Source organism: Danio rerio, chromosome 9 (assembly GCF_049306965.1).
Source record: "Danio rerio strain Tuebingen ecotype United States chromosome 9, GRCz12tu, whole genome shotgun sequence".
Lineage (NCBI taxonomy): Eukaryota > Metazoa > Chordata > Actinopteri > Cypriniformes > Danionidae > Danio > Danio rerio.
In genome coordinates, this window is record NC_133184.1 from 29,974,850 (window position 1) to 30,000,980 (window position 26,131).

Consider the following 26,131-nt stretch of genomic DNA (forward strand, 5'->3'; position numbering starts at 1 on the left):
AAGCGCCACCAGTATGCAGCATCCGCTTGTACGATGCGACAATAGACACAGGACAACAGTGCCAGTGCACTCGCCACACATCATCTATTGGTGGAGTAGAGAGACAGTGATACAGCTAGATTGGTGGATGGGGATGATTGGGAGGCCTTGATAGTTAAGTGCCAATGGAGGGAATCTTTACAAAAAGTGCCTTGGGACTTTAAATGACCACCGAGAATTAGGACCTCGGTTTAATGTCTCATCTGAAAGATGGAGCTCACTAACAGTATGGTGTTTACTGGGACATTAGGACTCACACCGACCACAGGTTAAGCGCTCTTTGCTGGCCTCACTAAAAGCAAACTAGTTTTCACATGTGGTCGCCCATCTAGGTACTAGCTCAGCCCTACTTCACTTCAGTGAGTAACTGGTCTCAGGCAACTTGATATTACAAAACTTGTCATAGATCTGTCATAAACATAATTGTCATGAGGCCATTATAATTGTAATGAAGACATTGATCATTTTTTCTTCAGTGGAACTAACTGACTTTGTCATGATCATTTCTTATCAAACATCAATTCGCTGACTAATTTTACAAAAGCACATCTACGCAGTACTGAAAAGATTCTTATTTTTGCAGTTCGATGATAGCAAAGCAATTTGTCTAGATTCTTTGGTTATTCGTGCATTGCCACATTTGATGAATTCAGTCAAATTCATTGACATTCTACATTATAACACAAATTCCATTTTGATGACTGAATTCCACAACTTTATCCATAGAACTGTACCTAAATCTATGTAGTATGTATACAGTGCAGAGTGCACATTATACAAGCAGTATGCCAAACAAATGAAACCAAACACTTGTTTTTTTTTTTTATTCTCACTGGCTCTGTCTTTCTCTGTATGATGGGTTGCAGCCTGTGGAAAATGAAGCCAGGAAGAGGGCAGGTAAACAGTCATTATCGTGACATGTCTGTGAGATGCCCCCATGTGTGTTCCACTGACATAGCTTGGGAAATTGGCTCTGTGTTGCTACATATGCAATGCAAGTTGCACATGGGGCCATGCTTAAAAAAAAGAATCATCTTCTGGCGTGACTTGCAGTGAGCAGTCTCTTGAAAAGAAAAAAAAAAAAAGAGTAATATAATTGCCTGCAACAAATATCTCGCCATTCCACCCGCCTGCTACCTCTCACTCGCCAATCTGTCCGGAGCGTGTGACTGCTGATGCTTGAGTAGCAGGTGGAATGTTTCGGTGAGCCCCATGTGGTGGACGAGAGAGGAAGAGACGTGTCCTCCTTCCTCAATCAAGTGTGCTTGAGTGCACAGCACAACAACATGTCGTCAGGCAGGGGCCTATTGGGCCATCTGTGGGGACGGGGAGGGGATTGATTGCTCCAGACCTGGCGCAAAAGATGCCGCCTGGTCCACACATGTTCATGGAGTATAGGGGAGACTGTAGATGATGGATAGAACTTTCAAGGAGGAACACGTTTAAAAAAGGAGCTGATCAAAGTGACTAACTTGTTTGGTTAGAATATAAGACTACCCGATATTAGGAAAAAATTATGAGTTTTAATATTAATTTTGGCTATTTAATTTAGTTTTGGCTATTTAATGCAATATAGCTACATTTTAACCAGTTAACTTGAACGGCTCTATTTTGAAAGAAATAATTATTTTAGAAATGTTGGGGTGAATTTTTTTTCGGGAAGGCATCTGCCTAAAATATAATAAAATTAATAGAACGGAGTTAAAATATAATTTTTTTTTGTTGTTGTTTAATGTTTTTTTGGGGGTATTTTTATAGTATTTTGGAACAGAAAATGACATCAATGTAAAATTAATGACACTGTGTAGAGTTTATCATCATATAAATAATAAAATATAATAGATCTTTCTTCATAATAAATGTAAAAACATTTTTATTAATTGTGCTTTAAATGCTTTCATTCACATACTGTAGGAAATTAAGTTGAAACCAATTAATTTTAAAAGTCTTTTCAACTTACATTAATTAAAATCACTTAAAATATTAAGTTGGTATTTTATATAACAAAAAATAACATTTGAAACGTGTTAACTTATTAAAATAAGTTAAACAAACGTATGTTAATTTTATCTTTACATATCTGTAAATTTGTTTTTATTTATTTTTATTTTTCCATGTTTATTTATGCTTTTTATTATGCATTATGAGACATTGATCTTTTTTTTTTTCAACAAATTTTGTTAGATATTTTTAATATTTTAGTGATCTATTGTCTTGTCTTGCCTTGGGTTGGTGTTGTATTTTACAGTATTTAAACCGTGTAATGAACTGCCAGCACATATTCTGTTATTTTACAGACTTATTTCTCTCTATATATTACTTCCAGTAGTGGAAAAGTATTAAAAAAAATCATACTCAAGTAAAAGTATCATTACTTGCCCAAAAATATAGTGCAAGTAGAGTAAAAGTATCTGTTGTAAATATTACTCAAAGTATGAGTAAAAAGACCTTTCAAAAGTACTCAAGAGTAGTAAGTAATGAGTAGTACGCTGTAAAAAGCTCTTGCATTTACATGCAATTTTTGGATGTGAGTAAACGTAATGTTCTGTAGTGCATTTCTTTTTGGCACACAATGTCATAAGATGCTAATATTAGGTTAGATTTAGGTTGTAAAGGTCAAGTGACCATAATTCAAAGTTGAGCCAACATCTTAAACCAACGTCATATTGATAACAATTACTGACATTTATTCATCAGATATGGCAGCTGAACTCAAAAGTCTGATAGACGTCATAGTGGTAATGTCCACACAACGTCAAGCTGTAACATCATTAGACGTTGACATTCAGTTGATTTTAAGTTGGAAATTGGACCTTGACATAGGCCTGATTTTAGGTTTTGTTGATGTCTTATGCCTGCTGGGTGTTTAAGGCCATTTTGATCACCATACAGTAACATCCGTTATCTTCTCATCAGTGACATGCATCTAAACAGTCTCTGGGTCAATGCGTGTGAAGATTTTGGACATCATCTTCAAAACTTTTAAGGCTTACAAATGGTTGCTGCAATTTATAAATAGCCATGTCTTGAGGTAGTTCATTATGATGCAATTTATCTTCCATGTGTGATTTTGATTGGACAGGAATTACAGGACTGATTTTCTAATCCCCATAGAGAAAAAAATAAATAAAGTAGTGACTGCAGGATGAAGGAAAGTAGTGGAGTAAAAGCACAAATACAGCACTAAAAATGTACTCAAGGAAAGAAAAAAGTACACATTTTTAAAACTCCTTAATAAATTACAATTCCTGAGGAAGAACTACTCCCAGTCATTTGAGTAGTTACTTTTGACTACTGATTACTACTTATATATTATAATATTTTAAACTACTAAAATGTCAATAAACGTCACTTTAGTAAACTGTACATTTTTTTAAAATTACGCAATTCACATTCGTAAATGAATGGAAAACACTTGTGAATCACAATATGTGAAACTAAATGAGCCCACAAATCATGCGTTCTGAACTGTGCTTCAACTATAATCCCGACTCGACATACACCCTGTGATGTGACTTTTTGAGGATGTGCACATTGTGATGTTGATGCTGAAAAGATATATTGTGTGGCCCAGTGGGATGTGTCATATGAGGACGGGTTGAAGTCACACGCCAAGCCCCAGCATGCCTGGGTGGGTGGCTGCTCCCGTTTGCCTGGTGCTCCTCCTGATTCAGATGTCATTTGTGTATTCTCTTTGGATCAAAGGCAGGTCACGTTAATTAGCGGATTTCACACTCTTCTGCCAGCAAACACCCCCGTCTCCCCCTTCTCAGCCGCTCTGTCACTGAGGCATTAGACATGTTAATCGTCTGCACAAGCCTGGGAGTGGAATAGTAACTTGTCAGCGCACACGTCTGGAGGTCATGGTCGAGGCACCTTTCGTGATACTTGATCAAACCCAGCACAAGTGTGGCTTGGTCTGTCCATCCCATGGGGTTTCCGTTCAGGAGGGTAGGGTTTTAAAGTTTCACTTTGATCCACACCTGGGCTTCTGTTCCTCCCGCTGGGCTGGTTGGAGAAATGTTATTGTTGGGGACGGGTTTTGGAGGTTGGCCCAATTGTAGGAGCCCTTTGAGAAATTTTGCTCACTCCAGTCTTTTTGGCATAGAAGTGTCTTCTGATATCCCACTGTTCACTCTGGTGTATTGTGGAGTATTAGTGCCGTGCTGTGTCCCATGCACGAGCCCAAGGGCAAAGTAGAGGACACAGAGAGGATGATCAAATAGTTTTATTTTATTTTTTAAAAATATCCTCAAACAAACAGTACTACAAAGAGGAGAACTGAAGGATTGAAAGATACATTACCATTCAAAGGTTTTGGAATTTTTTTAGGCTAGTTTAGGCAAGTCTTGGATAATAAGTATGAAACCGTTGTATGTAAATCAGTACCACTTTGTAATTGTGCTCACATTTCATATTTAAGAAAATGGCAATCTTTGTTGTCTGCAGTGTTGAGTCTAATTAGTTACAAAGCAATGGATTACCTTTAATTTTATGTAAATAAATTAGTTACTTATACTGTGCTTGCCTTAAATACTTTATGTAAATTTAACAGCTCTGTATAAATCAATTCAGAAGAACAGAGTATTTGTTTTGGTATATAATAGTTTTTATTTAGATATTTTGCATAACTTGATTTTACAACTACAAAGAGAGGATGATACGGTGGCTCAGTGGTTAGCACTATCACCTCACAGCAAGAAGATCACTGGTTTGAGCCCTGGCCGGGTCAGTTGGCATTTCTGTGTGGAATTTGCATGTTCTACCTGTGTTCCTCTGGGTGCTCTGGTTTCCCCGACAGTCAGAGGCATGTGGCATAGGTGAATTGAATAAGCTAAATTGGCCGTAGTGTATGTGTTTGAAAGTGTATGGATGTTTCCCAGTGTTGGGTTGCAGCTGGAAGGGCATCCGCCGTGTAAAACGTATGCTGAAAAAGTTGATGGTTCATTCTGCTGTGGTGACTCTTGATGAATCAAGGGACTAAGCCAAAGGAAAATTACATTTAAAAAGGTTAGATTTGTTTCACAATTGCACATGGTTCAGAAACAATTAATTGAGCCTGGAATTCATATATGTTTGAAATATGGTGTTTAAATATTAACATTTCATATTTTATATGTTTAGAATTTTTAAAGTGTTCATTTCTTTTCTAGAAAGAGATTAGCCAGAGATTGTGAACCTGTGTTTTAAAATGGATCCTAACCTAAAGCTTGAAAGCCAGATTTGGTCTGTTGTACCTTAGCTTCTTTCACTTAAGAAAACTGGCCAAAATTAAGTTTAGTTAATTTAAGTTAAGTTATGTTTTATCGCACATGCACCTTGAAACAGTAATCTATGGTTTTATAACCTCCCGCTTAGATTACTGCAATGCCCTTAATTTTGGGGTGAGTCAGTCTTCTATTTCTCGACTGCAACTTGTTCAGAATGCAGCTGCGCATCTTTTAACTGGCACATGCAAATACGAGTACATCACCACGGTTTTATAATCTCTTCACTGGCTGCCCGTGCATTTCAGGTTCATTTAAAATGAATTTTAAGTTAATTTTATTTGTTTTCAAATGTCTAAATGGTACTGTACCCCTTTACCCTTCTAAGCTTCTCTGTCCTTACACACCTTCTCGTTCACTAAGGTCAGCCAACCAGCTCCTCCTGGGTGTGCCCAGGACCAGTCGAAAGCTCAAAGGAGATCGAACTCTTGCTGTGGCTGCACCAAAATCGTTTGTTAATTTTGGAGCAAAAAATCAGTTGCCGTTGTATATTAGACAAGCCTCTTCCATTACTGTTTTAAAATCTCTTCTTTAAATCCACTTGCTCAATTTGGCTTTTAGCACAGCATGAGATGTTGACATTTTTATGTTTATTTATTTGTATTTTAAAGTTTGTGCTACGCTTTGTTTTACTCTCTATTGTCAGCACTTTGGTCAACTGTGTTGTTTTAAAGTGCTTTATAAATAAAATTGACTTGAATACTAAAGCTAAAGTCCCTGCTTGACTTAAGTTACATGTAAAAGAGTTTAATGTTGTCTATGCATTTATAGGAGGCTTTATAGGGATTTTAAGCAGTATCAAGTCAAGTAATTACATTTTTAATGACATTTTCAGGCAAAATGATTATACTAAAATACATAATTTATCTTAAAATAAAATCCAAAACTCCTCACTTTCCTTCCATTTAGTCCCTGCTTTACAGGGGGTCGCCATAGTGAAATGAACAGCCAATTATTCTGGCATATATTTTACCAATGGATACCCTTCCTGCCGCAACCCAGCCCTGCACTCGTGATCCCCCAGTGTTTAGAAACACCCATGCACTCTCTCTAACACACAATGATACACTTCAGCCAATCTAGTGTATCCAGCTCACCCATACCACATGTCTTTTGGTTTGTGGGGGAAAATTAACGACCTGGAGTAAACCCATGTAAACACAGGGAGACCATGCAGGCTCCACACATAAATGCCTCACTGAAAAAAAAAAAGATTCATTGGATTTTATTTTTTTTTGAAGGTAAGTGGTTCCAAACAATTCATACAGCTGAATTTAAACTAACAAATTAAGTTGAACATAGCTAAATTTAATTAGTTTAAATTTATAAATTTTCCTTCAACCAAGTCCTTTAATAATCAGTGGTCACCACAGCGGAATGAACTGCCAACTATTTATATTCTATAACGTATGTTTTACGCAGTGGATACCCTTCCAGCCCCAACCCAGTACTGGGGAGCACCCACACATTCAAACTCATACACCACAGTCAATTTAGTTAATCCAATTCACTTATATACCATGTGTTTGGACTGTGGGGGAAACCGGAGCACCTGGAGAAAACCCACATGAACACGGGGAGAACATGCAAACTCCACACAGAAACATCCAGCTGGGACTCGAACCAGCGGCCTTCTTGCTGTGAGGTGACAGTACTAATCACTTTCGTAACCATCATATCGTCAATTGTTTAAATTCAGCCCATGTAAATTGTTTACAGCCTGTTACCTTAAAAACATTTTAAAAAAAAACAATGAATAATTTTTTTGTTCCTAACTCGGATGTGAACCAGAGCCCTTCTTGTGAGGTGCAACATTAATCACAGGGTCATTCTTACTCCATTAAAAAAATAAACTATAGTGAACAGCAAAGTATATGCTCATTTTATTACAATATTGTGAACTATAAATATCACACACACACACTCCTAAAATAGACCTTTTACTAACCCTCAAGTCTGCAGAGGCCATGTAGCCATAAGACTAAGAGCTGTGAGTCAGATGTTTCCACATGCAAGTTGCCCCTGTATTAAATTGTGCTTGGTTGACTGCTCTGCTGTTGCTTGCTACAATAACTTGAGGTCAAGCTTGAAGTTGACGCACTGCATATGTTATACCTTTGTCACATTATATGCAGAACATAGTTTGAAAAAACGAAATTAGGTTTCATGGAAACTTTGATCTAAACTGAAATTAATGGAGCTTTGAACTGGCGTGTACTTTCATATTGATCTCGTCTCATTTTGATACAATGCACATATTAACCCAAATCAATACTCTGCTTGGCAGGCGACATTCAGATCAGAGTATGTGTGTGTGTGCGATTTGGGAGTCAGTCACCCTGCAGCAGTAATCTGCGAAATGGTTCAGGCTTTGAGTTTGTGATAATGACGCTGAGATGCAGCCAAAGCCCACGAGAACATGCACCCAGCGGAGAGAAACCCCGGAGCCCTCTAATCCCTATTGGAACCTGTATGTCTTCCTGGATGTGTATTTCCTTCCTGTCAGCGTGAAGAATAGTTCCGCCCAGTGTCTTCATTAGGGGCATCATTTCCATTCCAGGTCTATCAGGGTGGCGTGAGTCTGCCATCTAACCGTTCCCAGCTGCAGGTGAATCAGGGTGGCAATTAAGAGAGACAATTAGAGCCCATTCACTTCTGCAGGCTACGGGCACAGAGATAAGCTCTAAGCCTCAGCTTAATTGGATCATTGTCTCTGCAGAAACACGAAATACTAGAGGAAAAAGACAAAATTAAAATGTGATTAGTTCACTGACAAAAAAACAACATAAATAGGAACTTCTTGGAAAACTCACAGCTTTTTGGACTTTTTGTTTTACCCAGGCGATATGTGCATTGAATTTCGAATCCGATATCGCAAACCCTTTCCTTGCCCATGGCATCATCTTGTGTTGGAAGATGAAATTAGATAGTCGAATGTGCCCTGGCAATTAGATAATGGAATAATTACATCCTCACCCCGATTCTTCTCTGCCCTAGCCATTGGCAGGCTAGAATATTTGCTTAATGAACTGTTTTCTGAATGTCTTATTGTTTTGCTGACATCCTAAAATTAGAGTTTATAAAAATTATTGTAATTGTTTTTTTTAGGTCGATTTTTACCCTCTCTGTGCTTTCTATAAATTCCAGTATCATAAGTGAAAGAAGATACAGTGCTTTGCTGAACTTTTATTTTTCCTCACAAGCTGAGGGTTTGCTTTTGGCTCCAGTATTGTTTACGCTGTGCAATTCAACACCAACCTTATGGCAAACCCCATATTATGCGATTGCATCACATTCACTGAAACTGTGAAGTTCAGACTAATCTGATTAGAAACATAATTAAAATTAAATCCAAACTCTATTGTAATTGTAGCGTATTAGCTTAATGTGAATTAAAGGTTAATTTAAAGGGCACTTCAAAAGAATCGACTCTTTAAATCTGAACAAACGAATAGTTGACTTCAACTACGGCTATTGCTATCCCAAAATATACTAAAAACCCTTTTATGTTTAAGCAGGGTATCAATATCTAAGTTTAAAGCGGTGGTCACATTAGAGTTTGAGCATGCGATATTCTGTCGTGTGGCGCTGCGAAAAGAGGGGGGATTTATCAAGCTTATTAGACATTTTAAAAAGTGAGCGATTGCTCCATGTTTTAAATTTCTGTCCAGGGAGGTCGTGTTTTGATCCTCGACTGGTCTCACGCAGTCAAGTGATGTGATTTCACAGGTCAGCAAGCAAGGTTTTCGCAGCAACCTGCAAAACTTAACGCATGACCCCGCGTTTCCAGTCTGGCGCATTTGCGTGCGTATGAATGGAAGTCTATGGGAGGAAAAGCCCAGTGTGACTGCAGCTTAAGACATTAGTGTCATGATCACCAGCGATCTAACCTTCATAGATCACACATAAAGAGAGAATAAAATATTACACGAAAAGAAGCATAAGTATTAAGCAAGTTGTATAGGAGGTGACCATCTCTCTGTCCATTCCAAGCAGCACATTCCTTAATGTGTCATAAATAACTGTGGAATCGAATTAATCGGAGACTGCGCATTATTTCTTGAACAAAGCAAAATAATTGTCTGATCGGCCACATCCGGTACATGATTGATCCTTCATAGCTTGCTGATTTTCATCTACTTATCATAAGTATGACATTTTAGACTAATGGTATCTTTTAGGGTTATTGCATAATCTAATTTTTACTGCACTGTTATCATGGCCCATTGTAATGCGAAACATATTACAGGTTCTATAGAAAAATTCACCATGACTTAAGACATATAATGGAGGTCAAATGTATCGTTACTCATGCAGCAGAAGTTTTAGATTGTGAAAGTTATCGTAGAATGATTTTCTTGCAGTGTAAAAAGTACAATGAACTCTTATCACCAGAGATCAAGGAAAAACGTTATTTCTTGTGATGACCCCTTAAAGTAATTTAAAAAGACATTTTGGCCAGAGCCTTCATTATATTTCTTCAAAGGATATTTTTCTTTCTCTCTTCATTTATCTCTGGTCTTATCAAAGAACAAGCTTCTAGTGGAAAGTGCACTGTTTAAACTGGAATCCAGTAGCTTTTTGGGTGCCATTTGTTTGTGGGCCAGTATGGGTTGTCATTTGCAATGCAGATTTTAATTTCCAGTTAAGTAATTAGTAAAAATAAATGTTGTCTGTGCTAGTGTTGTATATTACTGTACAAAAACATTGAGACAAACTGTACACTTTCTGTTCTTTGACAGACTTATCTATCTATATAGCATTTGTTTGTGGGCAAGTATGGGTTGTCATTTGCAATGCAGATTTTAATTTCCAGTTAAAAAAACTGACATTTTAATTTGAAAATGTCTTGATTTATGTAAAATGCATACTTTTAATGTTTATTAATTTTTTTATGAATTCATAATATCAAAACTGCATCAAATATTCAATTCCAGATACATATAACTTGAATCGCTTTGCCTTTTTGTCTGTTTGTGTGTGTATTGTTACTGTATTGTTATTAGTGTATTTGTTTATTGGATTAGGAGTTTGAGTTTTTTATTATTATTTTCAGTGTTGTAGTAACACATTGCAAGTAACGTGAATGAAATAATATTTAATATACTTAATATTTAATAATATACTTTTTTTAAGTAATTAGTAAAGTAATGCATTACTTTAAAAAAAATTAGTAATAATATTTGATTATTTACTTTTTTATGCAAGGTATGTAATGCACAGTCACAAATGAAAAAAGAAAAAAAAGAAGGGGATTGTCTCAATGGACAGTGAATTTTACTTTATTAATAAGATTACAGTACAGTACAGAAATACAATACAGTAAAAATTAAGTATGGTATAAGTCTGGGGCCAGGAAGTTCTCAGAAGATAACATAATCCTAAATAATTTTTTTATGCGTTTGATTTTTAAAAGGTAAATACAGTGTCTTGTTAATTGCAAAGCTACTTAAAAAAACCCCCTGCAAATTCTGAAAGCGATCAAGTTTAAGTCAGGTAAGAAAAAGTAAAGCAAAAGTAACGTAACTGTAAAAACAAATCTTTAGTTATAACGGTTAAATTTTAATTTGAGGAAATTTCTGTAATTTTACGTTATTTTACGGTAAACTTCTGTAATTCAACAGCCGTTATTTTATTTTTAATTTTTTTCTGGCACCCCAGCTGCCAGAAATAAACCGTTAAATTACTGATTTTTTTTTTACAGTACCATAAAAAGTAAGGAATGCAACTAGTTACCTTTTTGGGGGAGTAACTAAATTTTGTAAAATGCATTGCGTTCAAAAGTAACTTTCCCCAACATGGCATTTTTTGACATGACATTTTATGTTTTCACAATCTAAATACAATTAGAAATTGACCATCAAATCAAAACCCTAACCGTCCTGAATGCATGAACGTACAGCACACTCCAATGTATTGTCAAACAATACATCACATAAATTTAACCAGAGATAAGCTATAATCTTTTTTTTGCTTTTTTTTTTGTGCTTTTTTTGTGTGTGCAAAGAGAGTGAGCAGATATTTTGACAGCAAGAAGGACAGAAATGTTCAGACCAAAGATTTTTGATTAGTCCTACAACTTCAGCAGAATTGTATAATATATTGGACCATTAAATACAATGATTGCTAACGGAATATGAAAAGACTTTTAACCAGCATAACAAAAATATTTCCTGAAGACAATCACCTATTGGACCTTTAATTCACAAATCATATATGTATAACTCATGCAACTCCCTTTTAAATGAATTATTGGTGGCTTAAAGATGGAGAAATGTGGAAGTATTTTGCAGTTGAAGTAGCAATGTGTTTGACTGCGCAGATTGCGTTTGGAGACTCAAATGCAACGTTTCAGCAGGTCCAGTACTGTGAAGGGTATTTGACCTAGCTAGCAAAGGAAAGAAATTGCAGTTTTTGCCCTCTGCCCCACACCTGTGGCCACAACAATACACACAGGCCTTGAGAAAAAGGAAACACATGCGACTTTCACCAGGCCTTTCTGAGTAGATGTACTTCCTTTTTCCTCTGCCCTCTCAGGCTTGATAAGACGGAGCGGGAAAACAGGATGAAAGACAAGAGAAACAGCAGTGAGGCTTTTTTCTTTTTACACTTTTTCTGCCAAGGGGATTAGTTCTGAGGTTAGGATGGTGACAATGGATCATTGTTCCCTTCTCCTGCTCGATGTGGCTGTATGTGTGTATAGTGCTGTTTTCCATCTAGAGAACCAGGTCTGGGGTATTATCGTTTTTTTTTTTTTTATTTTACAATTTTTCCTTTTAGTTTTTTTTTCCTTTTCTAAAAAAATGGGTTGAGGCATACTTGTGAGTGGGAGAAGTTCCTTTTAAGTTTGTTCAAAGGCTCATCTAATAGTTGAAACCTGATTCATGGGAAATTAATGGCCCCACTCTCTTTTTGAAGCCTAAGAAGATGGGGGGTGTCCATTTCATTTGGCAAATCCTGCAAAAGATTTTACATTTTCTGTAGTATATCTGAGCCGTGTTGAGGGGTTGTCACAGCAGAGCCTGAAACTCATTTTGCTAAATCCGCTGTATATTGAGGTTAGATTATGATCTATGTCATATAAATATCAAAGTACGGAGAGCATGAAATAGTGAAGAAATGCAAGTTACATATGAAAAAACGTCAGACAGATTTCAAATGCTGATTGGATGCTAAAGTTGAATATTTGTTGAGAATCACGTTTGGTTTAAAAAGAAAATAATAATAAATAAGTAAATAAATATATATATATATTGAAAATAGAGGTTTCCCCATTCGCTGTATAAAACATATGCTGGTGGTTCATGCTTCTGTGGCGACCCCAGATTAATAAAGGGACTAAGCCAAAAAGAAAATTAATGAATGAATAAAAAGAGGTTCTTGCTCACTTAATTTTAAGTATGACTAACCAAAATATAATGTACAAATAATTGTTGCAGTCGCAAGTGTTTTTATGTACTTAATATTGCATTGCATGAGCAATTATTTAAACATGAGACAAATTAAAAAGCATATTTAACAACCATAGAGACATCACATCCAGTGGCATATGCCAGAATCACTGGCAGAATTTTGCCAAAAAACAAACAAACTGATAAGCATCTGTTAAACCGGATATAGTGGCACAATACTGCTGTGCAAATGCAAAAGGCACAAACTTTGCTTTTAGTCATTGATATTTTTGTAATATTCAGGACCTCCTTTATCATGAGGATGTACAGTTGAAGTCAGAAACTGCGGCAAAAAAAACAGGGGAACTGATAATTCTGTTTAATGGAGAGCAGATTTTTTCAACACATTTCTAAACCTAATAGTTTTAATAACTCATCTCTAATAACTGATTTATTTGATCTTTGCCATGATGTCAGTTAATAATATTTGACTAGATATTTTTCAAGACTTCTATACAGCTCAAAGTGGCATTTAAAGGCTTAACTAGGTTAGGTGAACTAGGCAGTTTGGGTAATTAGGCAAGTGACCTTAAAATGGTTGGAAAAAATATAAAAATGAAAGAAAACAAATAAGACTTTCATTAGAAGAAAAAATATTGTCTTGCTAAGGACAATATAACACACCCAATTCACCTATACCATATGTCTTTGGACTTGTGGGGGAAACCGGAGCACTCGAAGGAAACCCGCGCAAACACAGGGAGAACATGCAAACTCCACACAGAGACGGAAACTGAACCAGCCGAGGCTCGAACCAGTGACCTTCTTGCTGTGAGGTGAACGTGCTACCCACTGTGCCACCGCGTCACCTAATATTTATTATTATTATAACTGCCATATTTCTAGTGTCCTAACTATAATTAATTTTATCACCTCATGTTGTTATTAGTGCAACTCTTTGTACTTTGGAATCTCTAAAACTCAAATTATTAATCTTAAATTAGTGCAGACCGCTGCCACTAGATTTCTTTTCAAAAAGAAAGACGGATCACATCACTCTGCAACGAAAGGCACTTTATTGGCTGCCTGTTCAATTAAGAATACATTTTCAAATCCTATTATTTGTATTTAAATCTTTGATCTGTCATGCTCCAAACAATTTATCCGAACTGCTCAATCACTATTCCCCCTTGAAGTCGAAGATTTTGTTACCAGACCTTTTTTAATTCTGTTCTCCAGACTCAAGCTTATATGTGATTGTGCCTTCTCAGTGAATTGGACCTCGACTTTGGAATGATCTGCCTGTGGAGATTAAAATGGCCACTAGACTAAAAACACTCATTTCTATTGGCCTACTAGGCATTTTATGCTGTCTGTTTTCATGACTTTTTAGTCATTTATTTTTAGCCTTTTATTCCAATCTTTCTTTTTGAATCTCATTTTCATGATGTTGGAAAACAGTTTGGTCAGTCATGTGGCTTTAAATGTGCTAAATAAATAAAATAAACTTAATTTCGGCTGAAAAGCAAAATGTTTACATTTTTTTTAATAATAACTATACAGTATTTCCACACTCTAGCCACTTAAGGTCTTTAGCCACTGTAGAGCAGAATAGGTTAGTATTTTCAAAGACGAAAGACCACACAAGACATGTCACTCATATAGATTTGAACTGGAAAAGTGTAATGGTGAATATGGCGAATGAAGCCACGCCAATTAGTACACGAGCCAATCATTGATTGCTATAGACTGATGGACCAGATGTGTACTTTTATGACAGTTTGGTGGTCAACAAACACACTTGAATCTCAGCAAATACTTGCTTTACAGACATAAGAAATATATCCACATAAAGCTTGAAATGTCTATTCATAAATGAACCAAGTGCACTCTACAAAAGTTTTTGGGTATTGTAATCTGTATGAAATGACTGCGAGGTACAGTCTGTCCTGTCAAATGCACATCACATGACAGCAATTACTCAAATAAACTTGTAAATAAAGAGTAACATTTGTTTAATTTGTTTCAGAGTTTCATTTCTGGAGGAGGCTCGCCATCAAGACCAAGTTGTGGATTACATTAGAAGAGTAGTGCGATCAGACGATCATTATCCAGAGGATGATAATGTGTAGAACGGCCATTCATGAGGTTGGTGTTGTGATCTCATTGCTTTTAATTGTGCATGCTCATTAGCTTAGGCAACCTGAAAATATGCAGATTTTGTATATTTCTGACATTTAGAAATGAAACTTATGGGACAATGTTTGTTTAATTTCATTGGTGGTTCCAAATATGAAATGTAATCGTAAGCTTGACAAACAGTTTTAGAAAATTTAATGTTTCCATATTCAGACAGAATGCCCAAGCATACTGCCCGAAAGGGGTTTTAAAGATGGCCGCCGAGTGAAATGACTTGCCTTAAAGGAACTTGATATTATTGACATTTTTGTGTGTTTTCTCATCCACTATTATTGGTGGTTCGAAATGCATTCTGGTATACATAGTTGTTGCAAGTGACCTCCTGATGCATCTTTCAGGGAGGCATCGCATGAATAAATTTTTGGGATTTCAGCTGTTGGCTAAATTCAATTCATGTTCATTTCTGTAGTGCGTTTACAATATAGATTGTGTCAAAGCATCAAAACATAGAAATGTGAAATTTAAATTTGAACTGTATTAGGCCAACGTGAGAGAATGTCTGAGAAAGTGCTATCATCATGTTTAAGAAACCCTTTTGAGAAGATCTGAGGTCTGTCGCAAGTTAAAGGCAGAGATCCAGAACACATCCTGATTGTGTAATTATCAATTAACAATGGTAGGTCAAAAGTGTTTAGGTACCAAAACTAATATCTTTAAAAGTTTGCTTTTGCTGAGCAGTTTGCAACTTTGAAAAACACAGAATTTCTAACAAACACAACAAATTTATTTTTGAGTTCAATTCAGTTAATTGGTTTCACTTTTGGTTTCAATTTTGTTTAAAGTATAGCTACGTCCAAAGTCAACTGTAGTTCCCAAAGTCTACATGACAAATTGCGTTGATGACTGTCCTGTGATTGGCTTATTAACAAGCAATTGATCAGGTGTACTTAATAAACTGTCCGCTTATATACATCTCCACGATAGACGTCCAGTGTTCTCCATCCTCCAGCTCCACACAGAAAGTTTGGCCAGACGAGAAATGGTCATGCCCACTGAGCCTGCTTTCTCTTGAGCTTTTTTCACCTTCACTTTCGTCAATGGGAGAAGTTTGTTCCTCGCCACTGTCACCGATGGCTTGATAAACTGAACTTCAACTCTGAAAACTGGACTGACGCAGTTTCAATTTACTAGAACTTCTATGTTAAGCTGCTTTGACACAATCTACATCGTTAAAGCGCTATAGAAATAATCATGAATTGAATTGAACATACTAGCTATAATGGCCTGCTTTTAACATGGGAAATAACGTGACTGAATGCTAAAAACTGAATGTGCAGAAAAGCATCTAACCTAATCCCCTGATAGACAAGGCGGCTATAAAGATAACATTAAAATCGATGTGGATTTGCTGGGACAGGGAGCAAGCTGCAGATATAGTGATCTACAGTTCGTTCAGAGACACGGGGTGAGGATGATTCCTCCCGACACGGACTGAATTGATATGCACTGAGAAGTAAACGTGGAAGAACAACAGGCTGCTCTCCGAGATAAGCCTCCTCAGTCCTCTTCAGATGTGCATGTGTTTACCCTGAATAATTTAAGCAGTACACTCCAGCAAGTGTCTGATAAAGACTGCGTATGACATTAATGAGTCTGAGCAGTCAGTAGATAGCAATTGAAGTACTGGTATTGGCTATTCCAAGCTTGTTGATGTGACTACTCAGCAGAGCAAGAAATTGACCATAATGGTAGATCTCAGCAGATTTACTGAAGGACCCCGATACATATCTGAAATCGAGCAGGGAGAACAGAGACATAATGAGGTCAATTTGTAGTGGATTTTTTCCTCTTCCGTTTCATTACCTAAGGTATACAACCAAGGGAAGAGGCATTTTAATGGCAAATATTTCTATTTAAATAAATAGAAATTGCTTGAATTGGAGTAAAATGTTGTTGAGTAAATGTTTTTTCAATTAAACTTTTTTTTTTTTTTTTTTTTTTAAATAGAACAGTCCAAAGACATGCAGTAAAGGTGAATTAGGTAAGCTAAATTGTCCATAGTGTATGAGTGTGAATGAGTGTGTATGGATGTTTCTCAGAGATGGGTAGCGGCTGGAAGGGCATCTGCTGCGTAAAACATGTGCTGGATAAGTTGGTGGTTCATTCCGCTATGGATTATTCCCCAGTTTATTAAAAGGACTAAGCCAAAAATGAAATTTAATTAAAAGAAAATCAATTAATAAAATAATTTTTAATAGATATATTGTCACTTTAAAAAATATTAGCAGTTTTTATTTATGTTTTAATATTTTTCTGTTTAGTTATGCTTTTGAATAGCATAATAGGGCCTTGATCTTTCTTCTATAACCTAACAAAAAGGTAGTGACTTTTCAAAATTTTTAATAAAGTGATGTGTTGTCTGTGCTAGTGTTGTATATTACTGTACAAAAACATTGAGACAAACTGTACACTTTCTGTTCTTTGACAGACTTATCTATCTATATAGTATTTCTTACAGTATATTACATTATTTCAAATATTAAAATGTCAATAACAGTCAATTTGTTAAACTATAGAGTTGAATTGTCAACATCAAAGTCGACAAAGCAGAGATCAAGGTCTCATAATGCAATTCACAACTTTACATAATCATAAAACTACAGGGGCTGAGAGAGCTTAACGTGCAGCAATTCATAAAAACACATGCAATTACAAAAAACAGCAGTGAAATTAAAAAAGGTCTTCATCCGTTTGACTGAACACGTTCTCACAACAACAACACATTTTAAAAAACGCACTGGATTTTCACACAATGCAAACAAATGAATAAAATGCATTTTTTTACACAACAAACAATTTATGAAAACATGCTGCGTTTTCTCACAATACTTGCAAAAACTATGGAACACAGCAGAAATGTTTCAATGGGACCCAAAAACCTGACGGACGCTGTTGTGCCATTATTATGGCTGTTTCCTATTGCCAAGAACGCAGAGAATGGACTTGCGTTTTTGTAGAGAGCGGTCTTGCCAATATACCTTGGAGGAATGAACATGGTAGATTGCAAGAACAGAGAACGTGTCTTTTGAGAAATGAGATGCTGCGTTCTTCCCTGGTTCTTTATGATGGTCACATGAACTCCATGTGTTTTCAATGGAAAATATTTAAACATTACAGCATTCATACAACAATTTATTGTTTTCCCCTTTTTACAATATCAACTATGTATAAAGACCTTACAAATATATGTTGCACAATACAAATAAAACAGATTTTTAATATGAATGTGGTCTTGAGTTATGGAACTAAACTTTGGCAGTTGATGATGGTGTAACACGACAACAAGAGGACAGATAATCACTGAAAAACGCATATTGAGAAACGCCCTATTTCTCCGTGAAGTTGTAGGTGATCTTTAAAAAGTAAGTTTTTTGTTTATTTTAACACCCTGATTCGCTTGTCCTTTGTATTTTAATAGTCTAAAGAACCAGATCCGCTGTGTTTTTGGGTCCCCTTGAAACATTTTTGTTGTGTTCTGAGCAATTTAATAGTGTTGGGAGAAAATGCAGCATGTTTTCGTAAATTGTTTGCATTGTGTGAAAATGCAGTGCTTTTTATCATTTGTTTGCCTTGTGAGAAAATGCAGCATGTTTTTTTTTTTTTTTTAATGGGTTTGCATTGTGAGGATTTGCAGCATGTGTGTTGTCAAATGGATGGTCTTTTATTGATATCTTTAATTGCAGCACGTTAAGCTCTCTTGGACACCGTAGAAAACACTTGTGAATCACAAAATACAGAAACTGCTAACATGCATACATACATAAATACATACATACACCAAATTCTGGAAATACTATATATATATATATATATATATATATATATATATATATATATATATATATATATATATATATATATATATATATATATATATATATATAGTATTTCCATAATTTGGTCAGAATAACAGAATAAAAGGTGTTTGGTTGTGATTTTAAAAAATGAGTTTTTCCACAAAATATAGATTTTTTTTTTTTAAATTAAAACATTTAGATGCCCGGGTTGTTCAAGAAATATTAAACACTGTTAGGGCAAGCTGTTGCATATAACTTTTGTATAAGCTATTCTCTATTTTCCCTCTGTAATGCAATTGCACATTGATAACATGTAGAATATTACTTAAAAAAGAAAAATGCCATCTATGAACTTTGACAACTATAGTTTCTGGTAGGCTTATATGGGTTAACTCTTCAAAATTTAAAACATTGGTATTTCATTGTTTTAAAATAAATGTAAATATCTGACAATATACCACCTTGTGTATTGTTATTTTATATTCAAAATTATTAAATTTGGAAAAAAATTTCATCAGTAGTTCACAGAAGAAAACAAAGTGCATTTTACTCAAATACAAATAAAATTATGAACCCAGAGAAACACTCTTACCTCTTTTTCATAGCCGTATATATCTGGGGATGACTTCAGCCTCATTGCAAATAACCTGCAAATTAGTGACTGCATAATTTTATGTTGACAACATCTAACATACAAATCATATTAAGCTTAATAAATAAATAAATAAATAAAGAAAGAAAGAAAGAAAGAAAGAAATAATACAAACAAACAAACAATCAAATAAATTAATACAATTAATACAATAAAAATAAGCATTTAAATTGCTAATGTCATTAAAAACTTCTTTCCATGTATAATTATATTTAATTAGGTTTTAACATTGACCAAAATAAAGCTCATTTGAAATATATTCGTTTAGGGGCAGGAAGCACTCATACACACAAGCCCACACCAACGTTATCCAGGAAGTTCTTTGGTCAGAGCTGACGCTCAAAGGAATCTGCAGATGTTTGAACTGAACTGAACTGTGGGGGAATTTTGAATGGCCTGAGTGGTTCTGACCCTGTGTGACCCTGAGTGCAAGTCCGTGGACTGCACTCTCTTGCTGCTGGTAAGATTTTCCGTGAGCAAACAGAGAAAGCGCATGCAGGAAAACCGGCTGGAAAAACTGTGTGTGTGAGTCAGTAAGGAAGTTACTGGATGAGTTTGAAAAGCAGGGTGAAAGGGGACAATCTAAATCTGCTCTTGAGCTACTGTCATCCAGAGATAAGTGTGCATTGTATTGAATCCATCAACACCTGTAATTGCTTCTCTTACCCTGAGCACTTTATCTGGATTAATGGTAGGATCTGGCTGAAACGCTACACATATGACCTCTTCTATGACCCCTGACCCTGCTGAATCTTGACCTTTGATTTTAAGTAAACAGCAGTGTCTCTGGATGGCAAACAAAGGTATCTGCACTGTGAAGATACCACTGTTATTTCCTTGAGGAGGACCGCATATTGTTGCTATTCACATTGTTTTCCCTAGTCAATTGTCTGATTTTTGCATACTACTGTTTAAAGTTAGAATTATTAGCCCTCATGTTAAATTTGAAATCTTTTATATTTTTACCCAAATTTCTGTTTAACAGAGAGATTTTTTTTTTTCAAAAAAATTCTTAACATTACAGTTTTAATAACTCATTTATAATAACTGATTTCTTTTTATCTTTGCTATGATGACAGTAAATAATATTTTACTAAATATTTTTTTAGGATGCTAGTATTTTACAATGGCTGAGAGAGCTTAACGTGCTGCAATTTAAGAAAACACCTGCAATTATAAAAAACACCACCAAATTCTTAAAAGATCTGTTTGACAGCACAAGTGCTGCAAATCCTCACAACGCAAACACATTTTTAAAAAATATGCTACATTTTCTCACAACACAAACATTAATAAAATGTGCTGCATTTTCACACAACACAAAAGGTCACAACGGAAATGTTTAAAGGGGACCCAAAAATGTGACTGACCCCGCCGCTGTGCTTTGACTATTGTTCAGTGAAGTTGTAGGTGATCTTTGAAAGGCATTTTGTTAGTTTATTTTAATATCCCAGATTCTCGTGTCTTTAGTATTTATTTGCATAAATAACCATAACCTAATAAACTCCCACTTTAGGGTCACCTTGAAACATTTCCGTTGTGTTGTGCAAATGCAGCGTGTTTTCATAAAATGTTTGCGTTGAGAAAATGCAGTGCGTTTTATTATTTGTTTGCATTGTGTGAAAATGCAGTGTTTTTTTATGTGTTTGCATTTTTGAGGATTTGCAGCATGTGTGCTGTAAAACAGATGAAAATCTTTTCTCAATTTGCTGGTGTTTTTTGTAATTGCACACGTTTTCTTAAATTCTAGCACATTAAGCTCTCCTGGCCACTGTAGAATTTTGCTTAAAGTGCAATTTAAAGGCTTAACTAGGTTAAACAAGTTAGGGTAATAAGACAAGTCATTGTATTAAGATGGTTTGTTCTGTAGACAATCAGAAAAAAATGCTCACAGGGGCTAATAATATTGACCTTAAAGGGCACCTATGATGGAAATCAACTTTTGTAAGCTGTTTGTACAGAACTGTCTTTATATATAGTGTGTCTACTGTCATATTGGAGTGAAATAAACCCAAGGCTCTTTTTTTTTTTATTTACTGACGTTAAAATAGGTACCAAATCCCAGTGGTTTTGAGGCCCACCACAACGTGACGTAGGAGTGGGGTTTCCCTGCTTGACGAATTGATTGAAAAGCACCATGTTTCTGTAATAACATGTATACACATGTCCAAACAACAATCTTTTGCAAAATAAACTGGGATTAAAATATTTGTTCCAACTTTGTGATATCTAAAAAAAAAAGTTACATAAGTTTAAAACATGAGTCATGTTTTTAATAAAGACAGTAAAATCACTATGTAATTTTTAACTGCTTTTAATCACCATGTGACCATGTGTATGTGTACTGCATGATGAGAAGCAGGCACACATGTGGGAACGGTGAGCGGGGACAAGCAGCTCATTTGCATTTAAAGTCACAGGCTACAAAAACAGCCACAATGTATTCAGACTCCAAAATAGGCCGATTAATAAATTAATAAATTATCTGATGGGAATTTTAAGCTGAAACTTAACAGAAGCATTAGAGACACCAAAGGTTTATCTTAGCATATCTTGTAAAAGAGGTAAAATAGGTGCCCTTCAAAATGGTTTTAAAAGAAATGAAAAACTGCTTTTATTCTATCCTAAATAAAACAAATTAGGCTTTCATTCATTCATTTTCTTTTCGGCTTAGTCCCTTTATTAATCTGGGGTTGCCACAGCGGAATGAACCGCCAACTTATTTAGCAGCAGATGCCCTCCAGCTGCAATCCATCTCTGGGAAACATCCACACACACACACTCATTCACACACACACTCATACACTACAGACAATTTAGCCTACCCAATTCACCTGTACCGCATGTCTTTGGACTGTGGGGGGAAACCGGAGCACCATGAAGAAATCTACGTGAACGCAGGGAGAACATGCAAACTCCACACAGAAACGCAAACTGATTCAGCCGAGGCTCTAACCAGCGACCCAGCGACCTTCTTGCTATGAGGCGACAGCACTACCTACTACGGCACTGCGTCGCCCAAATTAGACTTTCTTCAGTAAAAAAAAATATTATAGGAAATGCTGTGAAAATGTCTTACTCTATATTAAATATCACCTTAGCAATATAAAAACAATAAGCATTTCACAGGTGGCTGAAAAATGTTGTCCTTAACTGTACATGTTTACATTTTTCTGAAGCAATTGCTAGATTTCAGGTTTTGAGTTGGGTTTTTATCAAATGATCTGTTCAGTTTTTACAAGATTTATTCTAAAAATGCCAGATTTATATATTGCCACAATCGGTCATTGCCGAATAGACAAATGTATTTGTTTAGCACATCATTCTGATTTATCGTCACTGATTTATGCTTAATCACGAATTGTCAATTCATAGGCTGTATCCAAAACCACCCCCCCCCCCCCCCCCCCCCATACCCTTATCCACTTGTCTCAACGTTAAAATCAAAATAAGTGAATTTGAACATTTATTGCATTAGAAAGGATGGCATTTTGATTGTCTTCTGCTGCTTGATTAATCCCCACTGTAAAAATGTTGGGTTACTATTCCTTCATGTTGTTCCAACACAAATCAAATCATTTAAGTTAACTGTTTTTGCAAATTTAAGTGGATTGAATCATAAAACATTTAAGTTGTCCACCCAAAGAAACTGTAGAATTGTGTTGATTCTGCTTATTTTTCAATAAGTAGTTTGAACAATCAAAAATAATTATTTGAGTGCCTCGGATGAATTAGATTTTCAAGTTTTTTTTCTTTTGTAGACATGGATTGGGCTGTTATATTTATGGTAATGCTCTGATAGCCCACATTCAGATTTAACAAATGTTTATTTTTTTATTTTATTTTTCCTTGTCTGAATAAGTTATAGTCATGTGGTTGGCAGAGGAGTGAGGAATACTATTTACAGCAAAACAGTGGCAAAGGACAGACAGATCTAGCACAGCCACATCAGAAGTAATCAAAACAGATATTTCGTGAGGGTACTAGAAAAGTGTTTTGGGAGTGTGTGCGCTTGACAGTCTGCTGGGGAAATGTTCATCGTGTTAAGTTTTGCACGGCTGTGTGTGAGATCCTCTATTCTTGGAAAGAGGCAGTCATTTCACAGGGATTTCACTCACTCTCTTTGTTTGGACCAACAGAAATGCTGATTACATGCATATTTCTCAGATGTTTAGTTTATCTAATATATAAAAATGCAGTCAAGCTAACAATGTGTATATCTACGTGGACAACAATATTCTGATATTAATACGATTAAGACTATAATCTGATTAAAGCCTTGAGTGGAGTAGATGTGCACAATCACTCCCTGACTTTAAATGGCTCTTTGAAATTATAATAACCTGGAACAAAAGGAGGGGTACAACTTTATTTTGATGGTTTATTTGAGTATTAGTAGACTGTCTGCTTAATATCTACTGATACTGCTTCTTCAACAGACATTTAACTGACTATAAAAAACTTGACAAGTACATGTCAGCTTACACTAACCCTAACCTCAACCTAACAGTTCTTATAATCTAATGAGAATTAGTTGGCATGTAGATGCAATGTAACTTAAATTCAACAAACGCACCATCAGAAAGTGTGACCAAAGGTGGCACTGCCCAACGTTACTTTACTTTAACATTATGCTTATTGCAAAGAAGTCACCCTTCGCCTTTTCCTCTAGCATTTAGTGCATTTATGCTTTTTTCTACTTTTGTTAAACCTTCTTCATTACAGCAAATACCTTGTCAAAGGTTTGCAGGAAAAAGTTACAAGCCATGAGAGAAAAATTAAGTAATACAAAACTTACCATTGCTTTAGTGCCAGCAAGTCATGTTTTACTGTATCTTCAGTAGCTCAAGCCAAGTGGAAATCTCATTGGTCAGCCAGTTTTTTTTTCATGATGCAGTTTTTAACCATAAGACCCAATAAATGAGTCAAAGGCATTTTATTTTAAATGATGCTTTTTTTTTCGACTGCTGTTTTGCCCGACAATGTGTACATTCAAAACATCGACAATAATCTCATATGATAATCGTCCCACTGTGAGATTAAGAGTCTACCATTTATTATTTTAAATACCTTAATCCAGCCTAAGCCATACTTGAGTAAATACAAATCATATTAAGACAATAAATTGTCCCATTTCAGCCACAACATTGAAGGGCAGTTTAAAAATATACAGACTTGTATTGCAGCATTACCACCGTGTAAGAGTTTTTGATTGCTTTTTGTGAGAGGAAACGCACAGCAGTTCTCAACACTTTAATTCTTATGAGCATTATAGCTTTAAGGGAGAATTTCTATCCACTGCCAATTGCCTGTTTATGCATATCATGACAAATACTAGGTAACAATTTACAATAGCAATACTTGAATAATGTTGTCCAACTGTCTAAATTAAATATCCAATATGTAGAATGCAGAATTATGCATTCTTGTGTGAATAATGGCTTCACTCTAGATGATTTTTGTAAAGGACACAGTATTAAACTGTAAAATGAACTGTATTTTACTGTAGGACAGTTATGCAGTATGTTTCTGTATTTTAAAGGTACATTAAAGTTATATCAGTAATGTTAAAGAACATTACTGTATATTTTACAGTAAAGATATACACAGTTCTGTAAAAAAATTTACAGCTCTATAAATGGTGCTGTAAATGTAAATACAGTGTTTTACCTGTAATTTATTTCACAGTAAGTTTCTGGCGAACTGCTGCAAGTAAGTTACTGCAAATTCTACAGGAAATGGTTAACATTGTTCCTTCATTGCTTGTTAGAACATGTTTGTTAAATGTATTAATTAACACTTTAGTTTTAGCTAACTCACATGAACTCACATGACCTGTTAATGTGTCTTTCTCATCACTTTATGTGGAGAGGCACATTATCACTACCTCATTCTTAACTACTCATGAACTGCTCTGTTTAGGTGTAACAAGTACACTGTAAAAAAAATCTGTTATTTTCCTTTTTTTTTTTTTTTTTTTTTTTTTTGCCAGCTGGGGTGCTGAAAAAAAATCTTAAAATAGCAGCTGTTAAATTACAGACATTTACATAAAATAACAGACAGTAAATTATATAAATTTACCAGAAATGTTAATTTAAGTAAATTTCTGTTATTTGCTGTTTGTTATTTTGGGGTAAATCTCTGTATTTCAGTGGCCAATATTTTACAGTTACAACCCCCCCCCCCCACCCCCACCCGGCAACCTAGCAGCTGGAAAAAACTGTAAAATAACACATTTTTAATTTTTAATAATTTTTTTACAGTGTATTGTTCTAAAATAACCGACTTCTTTTCTTTTTACAGTGCATGTTGTTATAATAAGTGTTTACATTGAAAAATAATAGAAAAATATTCTGTCTATAAAAAAAATGAACAGTTTAAAGACATGAGCAAATAATTACCTTGTCTTTAAAGATTTCATAGAATTAAAAAAGAAACACATAGTTATGTAGGGTACCTGAAGATAAACAGTACGACGAAATGTGAAATTCTGAAGGGAACATTAAATGGCATTGCTTTGGAATGTAAATTAATCAATGTATGTGCTTTATGTTAAAAGTAAATATGAACAGATTATCACAACAAGCAACTCTTGTAAACACCTTGAAAATAATGTTGTTTTATTCTGCATAATGTAAATAATTCAATTAGTGATGTCCATGTAAACTTCCTCAGTGCTGCAACACTTTACAATCAAATGCAGTCCATAAGGCCTAGGCTATTTTCCGAACACTTTGTGTATGTATACTCATAAACTGAAGCTGCATCCGTCTGCACGGAGGCAGT

General features: G+C 35.3%; 2 long non-coding RNA genes across 3 annotated transcripts in view; one reads left to right on the forward strand and one right to left on the reverse strand.

Moving 5' to 3' along the window:
• Positions 1-4,634: 4,634 nt before the first annotated feature.
• LOC141376145 (uncharacterized) lies at positions 4,635-24,459 on the reverse strand. Of its 2 annotated transcripts, none has more exons than XR_012385453.1 (3): positions 24,144-24,459; positions 19,286-19,340; positions 4,635-8,037 (listed from the first exon to the last, which is right to left on the reverse strand). It is a non-coding gene; the product is annotated as an uncharacterized lncRNA (long non-coding RNA). The 2 variants fall into 2 exon arrangements; XR_012385454.1 differs by lacking the exon at positions 4,635-8,037 and adding an exon at positions 14,685-16,624 and having other exon boundaries at positions 24,144-24,263.
• LOC141376143 (uncharacterized) overlaps positions 14,727-26,131 on the forward strand; it is a 139,513-nt gene continuing 128,108 nt past the window's right edge. The window contains exon 1 of the long non-coding RNA XR_012385450.1: positions 14,727-14,845. This is a non-coding gene — a long non-coding RNA (uncharacterized lncRNA). The remainder of the gene's footprint in view (positions 14,846-26,131) is intronic.